This window comes from Nipponia nippon, unplaced genomic scaffold (assembly GCF_047370975.1).
Source record: "Nipponia nippon isolate SJK-2023a ecotype South Korea unplaced genomic scaffold, ASM4737097v1 scaffold_8, whole genome shotgun sequence".
Lineage (NCBI taxonomy): Eukaryota > Metazoa > Chordata > Aves > Pelecaniformes > Threskiornithidae > Nipponia > Nipponia nippon.
The window spans coordinates 9,116,008-9,127,535 of record NW_028262402.1 but is presented as its reverse complement, the minus strand read 5'-3'; the positions used below and the strand labels follow the sequence as shown (position 1 = coordinate 9,127,535).

The window sequence follows — 11,528 nt, the reverse complement described above, 5'->3', positions numbered from 1 at the left end:
CCATTTCCTATATTTACACCCTGAGTGCCAAGTCTGTTTGGCTATCAGATCTCCCAGACAGACTGGTCAGGACACCACAGAGCTCACTCGTTTCTTCATTTTCTCGAGCAGTGCCCCAGCCAAGCAGGAGAGTTGACAGAGCAAGGAGGTCCCTATCCTCCCCACCTGCACAAGCAAACCCTTAGTCAAGCCTTGCATGTAGTGCTTTGGGTGAGTTGTTAAGCTGGTTTGAATATGAAGTCATTATACTCAGTGATGTGATTTGTATGGCGGCAGCATCTGGGTACAGTTTTGAGCCACCTTTCATCCTGTTGGAGACACAGGCTCACGACAAGCTGGTGGGTACCTTCTGCCTCTCTTCCAGTGTGGCTGAGATGGAAATATCTTGGACTCTAAGCCCTAGATTTTTTGAAGGAACAAAAAGTGTTAAAGTAGCATGTGTTACCCTAGCAGCTATTCTCTGATTTTCCTGAGGGAGAGCGAGTAGCTTAGTAAGGAGTTTCTCAATGCTGAGTCTTGCCTGTCTTTTGAAGAATGTGGATGTAAGGTATCTGTTGAAATCTGTATTTCTATTGTTTGCATGCCTTGATGTGCTGTTCAAACAGACTTGGGTACGTCACCTTAGACTAATTTTTTTTTTTTTTTTTTAAAGAGGCACCCAAGATTGATGCATTTTTCAAGTAAATAAATGATCAGCAACATTACCACATCTTATTTTGTATTAAATTTGACCTTTAAGCCATGTCTCTGCATTAATGAACTACATTAGATTGGTGAAATAAATTACCGAATTTTGGGAAAGTTAAAGCATGGAGAAGTATTCTGAGATCACCCCCTCCTGCCTGTCTACCTTTGTACAAACCAATTGTGCATGTTGCAATGGTTTCAAAAACACCTAACTTGCTTTGGCTTTTATGTGTTACATGTTTTTTGAGATACTGCTCCTGGACTGAAAATGAATTTAAATTATAAATACTATTGATGAATCAGTGATTATCCTCCTAAGGCTTTTGGTTTTTCCCCCTCTAGCTATGTTTCCACAGGGGCTGTTGAACCCCACTATTCTATTTTCAGCACCAAGCAGAAATAGGTGTGTAGCAATGTATAATGTCTTTCCCAGAGCAATCTCTCGGAGAGCCTGTGTGGGTAGGTGAAATATTTTTTGAGATATTCTTAAGTTTCTGACGGTTGTGTTACTGCCAACTGGCTCCCCTCTAAAAATATTTTCAACATATTTTTCAATTCAAGGTTCATTATTTTTAAGTGTCAAAAAGGTCACGTAAGTCGCATGACAGGATCATATTAACTGGCGTGAAAGAGCCAAAAAGTGGTCTTTTTATTAAGAATCACAGTAAAGGACTTGTTAGACTTTTTTAAAAAAGGAAAAAAAACCCGCAAACAACATTTTATGAAGAGTGGTAACTCTGTTGGCCATCCAGAACACATCTGTAATGAGCCGCCTACAGATTGCCTCTCCAAGTAGACAGGGTCCTTGTTTATGGCATCTGTTCAAACATCTGGTGTTTTCAAGATATTTCTGGAGGCAAGTAGCTCTCTTTTCCTGTGCCCAGAAACCATGAGGACTTGAAGAGCTTTCCAGCTATGATCTGTCCCAGTGAAAGCTGTCATCCAGGTTGTTCTGGGCAAATAGAAGATAAAGGGAAACAACTTTTGCCTGTGTGGCATGAAACCAAGTATAGCAAAATACAGTGCTGTGACCCAGAGAAGAACCACAGCATTGCCCCTTCCTTGGCTCTGAAGCTCTGTTGTAGACCTTGGAAGAAATTTCTGTATGAACTCTTACTAATTCCTCTGCCTTCACCATTAATAGTATTCTTCCTGCAGCAGAGTTTCATGTTTAAAAAAATCTGTGAGTATTGCTTTATGGGAGGCCATTTCACAGGTGCAGGTGTTCAGTGTCCCTTGCGTGGCTTCTGAATGCCCTTTATTAACTGGAATCATGTCTTAATTCATTATCTAACAGGCAGCAAATAGCATTTGCTCCCAAGGGGCTGTTATATTCAGCCAGCTTGTATGTAATGATCAAGGTGGCCGTTAGCTTAAGATTCTGCTCATTGCTCTGCATTGATGAATACAAACCACCTGCATTCCTCAGGAACATTGCAATTATTTGGGAATTGAATATTGTTTATATAAGGAACTGTTGTAAAACCTGGAGATGACAATCTATGGAGTCAGTTATTTACCAGTCAGGCCAGCTAACTGGGGAAATGAGTCAGAAAAATAAAATGAGGAAAAGGAGAAGGCTAATTGGAGCAATAACAATACCTCCTCTTAGTGCAAATAGTTTTATGAGGACCGCTGTCCAAACTAAGTCTCTGCCCAGCTTCATCTGTATATTGCTTTTATAGTCATGAAAGAAAAAAGCTACATCCTAAATCGAGAAAACATCCTAAGTCACAATATTTCATAAGACTAGGTTTGTGTGTAACTTATTCAAAAGGGCTGAAACATGTTCTTACACTTAAATAAATATCTAAGTTGTGCTCTCAGTTGGAATGATCTTAAGCATATCCTGAACTGTTTTCACTAATTGCGTAGTCAGTCTTTGGCCCAGGCTATGCAGCAAAATCATTAAAGTTATCTAAAGCATATAGTTGATCATGCTCATCCTTTTCAGTGAGCAAACCAATGTTATAGGCAAAGCAAGACAGAAATAAATTGGGCAAGAAAGAATTCCGCCTTCTGCTTGTGAAATTTAATGAAAAAAATCCATGAAGTCTCATATTTTGCAAGCCAGAGGACCATGGTCTACCTTGTTAATTTTGGTGTAGAGTTCACTTCCAGCATGCAAAGTGACTTCTGAGCCATGACCAATATAGAGAAGCAGCACGTCATTCTTGTACAAGAAGTTGCCATTTACTTCCTGCCTTACTTTCCTGCTGAGGCAGGAAATTTTTGCAGCCTGCCTCACGTTTGTATGCCGCCTGTGTGAGATGGAAGTCATCATCACTACTTTCAAGGTTTAACAATAAGTTTCATTGTGGTTACAGCAAGAAGTAGATTATTAGATCCTGAGTCTGCTTTCCTTTTACCTGAGGCCAAATCACAGATCTCTAAGAACAGACATATATGTGTGTGTGTATGCAGAGAAGGGCTCACATCCCTCATTTGTTAGTGTTCTGCCCTTATTGATTCTGTCTATGATTTTTATGAGGAAACAACATGACAAAAAGTGGCTAAAGTTTCACTGTTTGGACTCAGTATAGCTGTGAACACTTTACAATTATGCCTTGTCTTTATTTGTGTATTAATGCAAAGTAACCCCAACTAATAGACTTCCAAGTTCACTTTGTCATGACTCTCAAAGAGGTTGCCTTCTTGCTTACTGCATAATATCAGGGTCTGAATTTGCAGCTGTCATATACCTAAACACTGCTGACTGAGAGCCTAATGCAGTACTGTGTTGTGGGCCTGGTTTGCTATGGGCATGCTCTGAGGGAAGTCTGGGGTATACCAGGTGCTGCAGAGTGCCTCCCCACCCTTCCTTGCATGGTGGGAGCTCCCGCCTCGCCACTACTCATGTTTGCAGTTCTCAATTACTATTTCAGGAAGGACCTTTTAAAAAACCTGACATATATTCAAGAATCAAAGTGAATTTTGGAATGCATCCAGCCACCCTGCAGAGAAGAGAAGACACATTTTAAGCAAAACCAGCTTTAAAGAAAACCCTGAAGAGAACAGGTTTTTTTGTTCGTGGTTTTTTTTTTTTATATCTGTATCTATATGTATATATATGCAGCATATGTGGTGGTATCTACATATATACATGCACAGATATGTGCATATATTCTTTTTATACATATATGAGTATGTATGTGTGTATCTCCATGTGAACATTTGAGAAAGCACAGACCTGGTGGGGAAAGGAGGCAAAAAGCAGTCAAAGACCAAACAGTTCTGTTCAGGTGTTGTTTGCAGTTTTTCATTTTGGCTGTTTGTTATTAGCTTTGCTAATCAGTTTATGCCTTTCAACTTCTAGATGATGCCTCAGTGATTAATGTAAGAGAAACCATTAAGGGATAGAATATGGAGTCACCAGGAACGAGATTTAAGTTGATCCATGGAAGCTAAAAGATTATGTAACAAAATATTCCTGTTAAAGTGTTTATTCTCATGACTTCAGGGGAACCTCCCCCCATCACAATCCACTTTTTGTTTCTGTGCAAAACTAGAGGTTTTAAATGCTCAGTAAAAGGAAACATTCAAGGAAAAGAAAGAGAAAAAAGCAGCTCAAAGCAGCCTGGATAAGTGCTTTCTTAATTTACCTTATCTACTCTGAGCATTTATGGGTGTATTGCTTTGTTATTAAGTACCACTTTACAACATATTAACACCATTTCAGATATTGGCATTGCTGATTGAGGACTCCATTGCTGAAGTGCCTGTGCAGCACAGTCTGTGGAGGGGATGTTTTTTATCTTAGTGTTTCCCATAGCATTTACATTTCTCAAACTACAGTGCAGATGTGCAGAAGACCTTATTGCACCAGTGTTTTGCCATCATCAATATTGACAAAGTGTTTGTGGAGTCAGCTTGAAGTAAATTTTGGGAATTTATTTTACAGTGATATTAATCCACAGATTAATAGGACAAGAAATAGCAGGGATGTTACCAGGTATCTAGAGGGCAACTTCAGCTGGAAGAGTGATCATTATCTATGAGGCGAGAGCCTAAGGGGTGGCAAACCAGCATTTTGTCTATTAAATATTTTAGCTCAATGTTTGACAATAGTGAAAAACCTATTCATGTGCAATTTCTGAAATGGAAAACTAGATCCCAGATGCAAATATAAGGCACACTTGTTCAGTGATATCTGGATGACTGTTAATTGTTGAGAAAGTGAATTGGAACCCACATTTTCTTTTAGTTCTGTTCTGGACTGAAGGAACTTCTCAGTGCTGTTGACTTAGCTCTGTTAGCCTATTTGTGATAGGCTACGTAGACTGTTAATGGACACCTCACTGGTAATGTAAAATAGCCCTGGAAATAGGAAAAGGAAGTTTAAACTTGTAATATTACATTACTAGTGTTTGCTAGCCTTGGCATACAAATAGATGGAATAGGTTTAAATCTTTGTGTGTCTGTCTCACTTTTGTCTTGCGGGTAATGATGAAAATTCTGAAAATTCCCTTATGTAACAGTTTAAAAACATTTAAAGCAGTCATGAAAGGTATCCCTATGGATTACAACTCAAACAGTATTCTAATCTTTATGTTATTTTTTTTCGTGATCAGTGTAATTTGTTCTGTGAATCTGACTGAAAGTATCACTTAAGTCAGGGAAATATAAAGTCTAACTGAAGATATTTTCAAGCAGCCTTTTGCAGATATTCTTAATCTTGCAGTGAGCAAGACAAAGCAATCAGGGGAGGGGTGGGGAGGAACAATGTTAGGTAACTTGCAGATTGATGAAGTGCTTAAATTTTTATTCCTAATTTGCCCCAGGATTAAGTCAGCAGGCCAAACAGTCAGCTTTCACTTTTGATAGAAGTAAAGGAGAAGGAAAAAGAATGAGAAGATCAAACTGCAGTCAGAGCTAGAAGGTAATGTTAAAAGGCTTGTTAATTTAGATTTCTCTGAGGTGGCTCACCATCTTCTCAAAAATTATTTTTGAGGAGGAAACAAAGGACAATGCAATGTCTTTTGAAGTCAGAGTGCCTTTTTTCTTCTTGTAATGAAGTCTGACAGACTGCCTTTGATCTCCGAAACAATCTACAATCTTGTATAGCTTTGATCGCTAACATAATGGATGTGGTGTGATTTTCTGTGTATGTTGAAAGTGGGTCTTAACCAGCCTAGTTAGTAGGTGTGCTAATTGAATTACAAAGAAGCCTCACCTTGCATGGAAGTAAGGGCTCACCAACAGAAGACACACCTTCGTTTATGTCCTGTATCTTCAGGACTGAAAATCTGCAGTGGAGAATCACAGACCGCAGCGCTCTGTAGTGCTGCCTCCTCTTGTCGTAGACGCATGCTTTTACAGGATTAACACAAGTAGGCTATGTTTATGCCTCTCAGTTTGTATAAGCTTTATCTTGCTATGTCATGTTTCTGGAGAGCCTACTGGTGCTTGCCAGCAAACACTTCATCAGTGCAGTAGCAGGATGACAGAATCCCCTTTCTCTCGGTAGAGCACAGTAGCGAGTGCTGGCAGACAGATACAGGAAACGTGTTCGGAGAGAGCTGCTTCTCCGTGCTGGGCTGCCTTAGAAGAACCAATGCTTTATTAGAGAAACAAAGCCTAAATTTAGGCCTGACATTGCAATTTGATAAACATTGTTTCTGATACAAAGGGGTGGAAGTATATAGCTTCATGGCATGTACTGAAAGGAATGTGCTCGAAAGCCCTGCAACGGGTTCACATAGATAGAGCTGTTTTAATTACAGAAATTAGCCACCAGTATCATCAGTTGTTTTAATTTAGGAGGCAAAATTTTTGCTCTGTCCTATTTATGAGAGCATTTTGAATGCATGGCTCTTCTCTGGAAGCACAAAGTAAAGGAAGGCTGGGGAAGGAGGTTGAATACAGCTCAGCTGCCCTAAGAAGCAGCCGTCTTAACTGCCTGCATGTGCAAACACACCACTCTTCTCTTGGTGGTGGGGTGCCGCTATTACACAGTGATAAAGTAGGACAAAAGCAAATGGGATGGCAAAATGGTCATGGGATTAAGGCTGTATGAAGAGTTTTATAAAACTTTGTTTTTGAACCACCATTTTCTGAGAGGTCACCACACTAAAATGATTTGCTTGTATGTCAGGCTCAAGTATAGGAAATCCATGCACTGAAGTTCAGGACTTATTGGAGCCCTTAGTTTTCAAAAGAATAGATTTACAGTGTGACTAATATAAGGAGAAATAAATAGACCTGGAAAGTATAGAAAAGAGACATAGACTGAAACTCCAGGAAGAGTCATGACCTTATATGCTAGGATATTGAGGCTCAACCTGTTCTTCTATAAACTCCCCATTTTTGGAGAATGCCATAGCAATTTTGACATTTGCCATCAGCGGTAATAGCGCACACCAACATGTCTCTCCTTTACAGAATAAAGAATATTGTGAATATGAAGATGCACATAAATGCAGCCTTGTGATAATTGCTAATGTTTTATGAATATCCACGGAGGATTTTACTGTAATTGGGATGCTTCTGGATAAAATATTCCTTAGACTTTCCCTTGGCTGATTTTCCAACAGCTCCCAGCAGCTCCCTGTTCTCATCTTGCCCCAGCAGCAGTGGAGCAGTTGTTCGTGATACTGGCAGCTTGTGCTGATTCAGAATATTTTGAACCCTGCTGATACTATAGAGACAGCACCTTTGAGAGACAGCCTGCCACAGGACGCCCAGCAAAGGTCTGCTGTGGACAACCTGGACATCAAGTCCAGTCTTGGCAATCATAAGCAGCCCTGCAACTGTAGGCCTGTGGCTTAGCAATCAATATTGAGGGAAGAGAGGATGATTTTATGAGCTACTGAGTTTTGGGAGGAGCTGTTGACACTCTCGAGGGCAGAGAGGCCCTGCATAGACATCTGGACAAATTAGAGAGCTGGGCAATCACCAACCTTATGAAGTTTAACAAGGGCACATGACAGATTTTGCACCTGGGACATGGCAACCCTGGATGTACATACAGACTGGGGAACGAGAGGCTGGAGAACAGCCCCGTGGAGAGGGATCTGGGGGTTGTGGACGACGACAAGTTGAACATGAGCCAACAGTGTGGCTTGACAGCCAAGAGGGCCAACCATGTCCTGGGGTGCATCAAGCCCTGTATTGCTAGCTGGTTGAGGGAGGTGATTGTCCCGCTCTACTCTGCACTGGCGTGGCCTCATCTTGAGTATTTTGTGCAGTTTTGAGCACCACAGTATAAAAAGGTTACAAAGCTACTGCAAAGTGTCCAGAGGAGAGCCACGAAGATAGTGAAGGGTTTAGAGGGGAAGCCATATGAGGAGCAGCTGAAGTCACTTGGTCTGTCTAGCCTGGAGAAGAGGAGACTGGGGGGAGACCTCATTACAGTCTACACCTTCCTCACAAGGGAAGAAGGAGGGGCAGGTGCTGATCTCTTCTACCTGACGACCAATGATAGAACCCGAGGGAACAGCAGGAAGATACGCCAGGGGAGGTTTAGGTTGGGTATTAGGAAAAGGTTGTTCACCCAGAGGGTGGTAGAGCACTGGAACAGGCTCCCCCAGGAGGTAGTCATGGCGCCAAGCCTGACAATATTTAAGAAGCATTGGGACAATGCCCTCAGACATATGGTATAATTTTTGAGGTTGTCCTATGCAGGGTCAGGAGTTGGACTTGGTGATCCTTGCGGGTCCCTTCCAACTCAGGACATTCTATGATTCTATGATTCTGTGCTACCAAGGCTATTGGTGTAGCTGAAATATTTCAGAAGAGTGTCCTCTGGAAACTGGCTGCTTTTGTGTGTAGGAGAGTTCAGGTATCAGTGAAGCCTAAACTGAAGGCTCTCTCTTTATCTTTGCAGTTGTGCTCACCTTCAACAGCAGAGGGATCCCATGTCCAGCCCTAAGCCAGGGAAAAACAGTGTAACCACAGATGCTGGGGAGGAGCAAGCACAGTCACATCTTGAGAACTGGCTTTAGTAAGTCCTATTTGTCCTGGACAACAAAGAAGGCTGGCTTGCCTTGGTTTGGCTTTGGTTTGTGTTAGCTGTGAACACTACTTTTCATGTACCATTAATTCTTCCTCTGGTTGTTCCTAAATGGAGGCTTTATAGTCATGTTTTTCACATTTTCCAATTAGTTTGTAAGGCCAGTGTAAGGCCTGAGGTATTTAGTGGTGAGAAATGAAAATGATCAATATAATGGTGGTCATTAAATTTATTATTCATTAAAATTTCAGTATTCTTATGATTTTCAGGAAGTTGAATTTCAGCTGAGAGAAGTACTGTCACTTCTTTAGCCCTCAGGCAGCTGCTAGGTTGGCTACATTTGATCCTGAATCATCGGGCATGCTTTCACCTATTGTACAAGCAGGAGTAATGACAGAGCTTTGAAGGACAATTCATGTAGGTGCTATAGATCTCAAAATCAATGGAGTGCTGCAAAAAATAATGGAAACCATAAATGTCATCATAACGGAGGGCATTAATGTCAACTAATGGGCAGGAGACATGACTGGCTGAAATCATGTCAAACTGAGGTGACTTGTACAGTGAGGGAGCAGTGATACTTCATTTATCTTGCAGGAGCAGTCTTGGTATATTATGGTGCCTTGGATAAAGGATACATCCAAAATCATACATGGGGTTTTTATTTGGTGTGTTCATATAAAATGGATGAATTTATGAAACAGTGCAGGGTACACTGCCTTTTACTACATCAGAACAGACTGAATAAAACACAGATATATGGCTGATGACAAAATCTGATCTGTTGTACATGGTAGGTTCTTGCTGTTGAAAGAAGGTTTCAGTCTTTCTGCTCTGACTCCCCCCACTCTCTTCCCCTGTCTTGCCCATGAAGGTGTAGGTTCAGGAGCCGTAGCCTGTGCATAGTCTCTGCTGGGGCAGTGTTTGGATGGGGATCTGCCTGTGTCGGTGTGGCTGTTACCCCAGGACAGCAGTGCTCCAGGGCACTCATGTGTCACTTGGACTGGCAGCTCAGGAGCTGCCCTCTTAGGAGGGAGCCCCAAGGAGTAAGGCAATGGGATGTTCTGCAGTAGGAAGCAAATGCCCCTTTTCAGGACCTCATTTGCAAAGATGGAATGCTTAATTGAAGCAGTTGTCTCCTGCCTGGTTTTCAGTTGAGATTTCTAATTGTAACAGCCACCATCTGATATACTTAAAATGGATAGTCTGTCTACTGGGGTTCATCTTGAAATTTTAATTCCAGTCTACCCCACAAAATCCTGTGTCTTGGACATCATCCAGATTCTTGTCTTGTTCTTTGCAATTTTGGGATGTGTCTGAATTCTGTCAAGGGCTGTGCTATTGGACCATATCTTTACATCAGAACATCTTCTAGTTTTTCCTTGCTATAGAAGAATATTAAAAAAAGTTGCAGTAAAAAAAAAAAAAAAGCATACACACACACACAAAAACAACTCAGGAAAGAAATGAAATCAACTTTTTTTTTTTTTGTTAGAGGAACTCTATCCTCCAGTAAGTATAACTGGTCGCTTATTAAAAGGTATGTGGGCTTTACTTAAAGATTTACTAGGAAATGCTCCTTGCTCTCCTGTTGGGGGGCATGCTATTACTTGGCTTCAGTTGAGTATTTAAAAAAAAAAAAAAAGCATCAGAGGGAAGATTTTCTGTTATAATGTAAGCTTCAAATCAGCAGCATCAGAGACAAAACTGGATTAATATAAATCCTTCAAGGGATAAAACACGTTTGCAGATTAACCCTGACCTCTGCTTAAAAACTCCCGAACTCTCTTTTCTATATTGATTTATCTAAACAGGGCTGCCTGGCTGCACACAACGAAATGCTTCCTCTGCAGGTCAATTAGCAGGCACCTGGATAGGATTCAGACTTTTGTTAGGTGCAGAAAATCCCATTAGATGTTACTGCAGGTGGTTGCTGTGTGGTTGCTGCATGTTTGCTACCAATATGAATATTGCATTTAGAAACTTGGAGTAGATGGTATGAAAAACCTGACAGCTATAAATCTTGCATTTGAAGTGGACGGTTTTATTGACTGCTGCTATCTTTGAGATAAAGAAAAGGGAGAATCTCTTCTAGCCTTTTGATTTAATATGAGAGGGCACTATTTAGGGATGATTGATGGTTGAAAAGTGCTCCGCATGATTGTATTACCTGAGATAATGGGTTAAACAGGGAAGAGGGACTTCTGAATTTAAAGGCACTAAACATCATTTTATTGCAAATGAGAAAAATCAGTGCAAGCATGACATGGATGTGTTCATTTATATTCTAGACCAAACTAAAAGGGCATCCTGTAAATTATTAATTTCCAGGCTAGTTGTGTGTTACCCTGAGCTATTATCTGGGTCATGATAAACTACATGCTTTTTCAGGTCTTGAAAAGAGATATTCTGAGTCCATTCTGAAGCTATTCCTTGTCCACCCACCCCAGAAACTTAATATTGCCATAGGAAAAGCTGAGATGGCACCAACTTGCTCACTACTGTATGTTGGGTTACATCTGTCTTTCACCCAATGGAATTGTAATCAGGAAGGTCACTAGATTTTTTTTTTTTAATGTCAGGAAGTTTCTTATGAATTGAGGATAAAGTTCTGCCTCCATTGAGGCAAAAAGAAAAAATTGTCTTGCTTTTTGTGGCATTTTTCTTGAACTTTTCCACATGTCTACATTTAGGTTATGCTCCAAAACACATAGAGAACAGATGGGAAAATCATTCAACCTGCCCGTATCTCAAGTTTCCAATCTATACAACTGGGTGGATAGTGTATACATCAGGTGTATTAAAATGATAAGTTAAATTCTTTGACAGCTTTGAATTGGTATATAATCAATATGAAGTTATTAGACATTATATTATTAATAAAATGTTT

The 11,528-nt window shown here is 40.6% G+C and overlaps 1 long non-coding RNA gene across 1 annotated transcript; it reads left to right on the top strand.

The window, feature by feature from the left end:
- Positions 1-3,614: 3,614 nt before the first annotated feature.
- LOC148050445 (uncharacterized) lies at positions 3,615-8,744 on the top strand. Its single transcript, XR_015700928.1, has 3 exons — positions 3,615-3,705; positions 5,469-5,566; positions 8,513-8,744. It is a non-coding gene; the product is annotated as an uncharacterized LOC148050445 (long non-coding RNA).
- Positions 8,745-11,528: the final 2,784 nt, after the last annotated feature.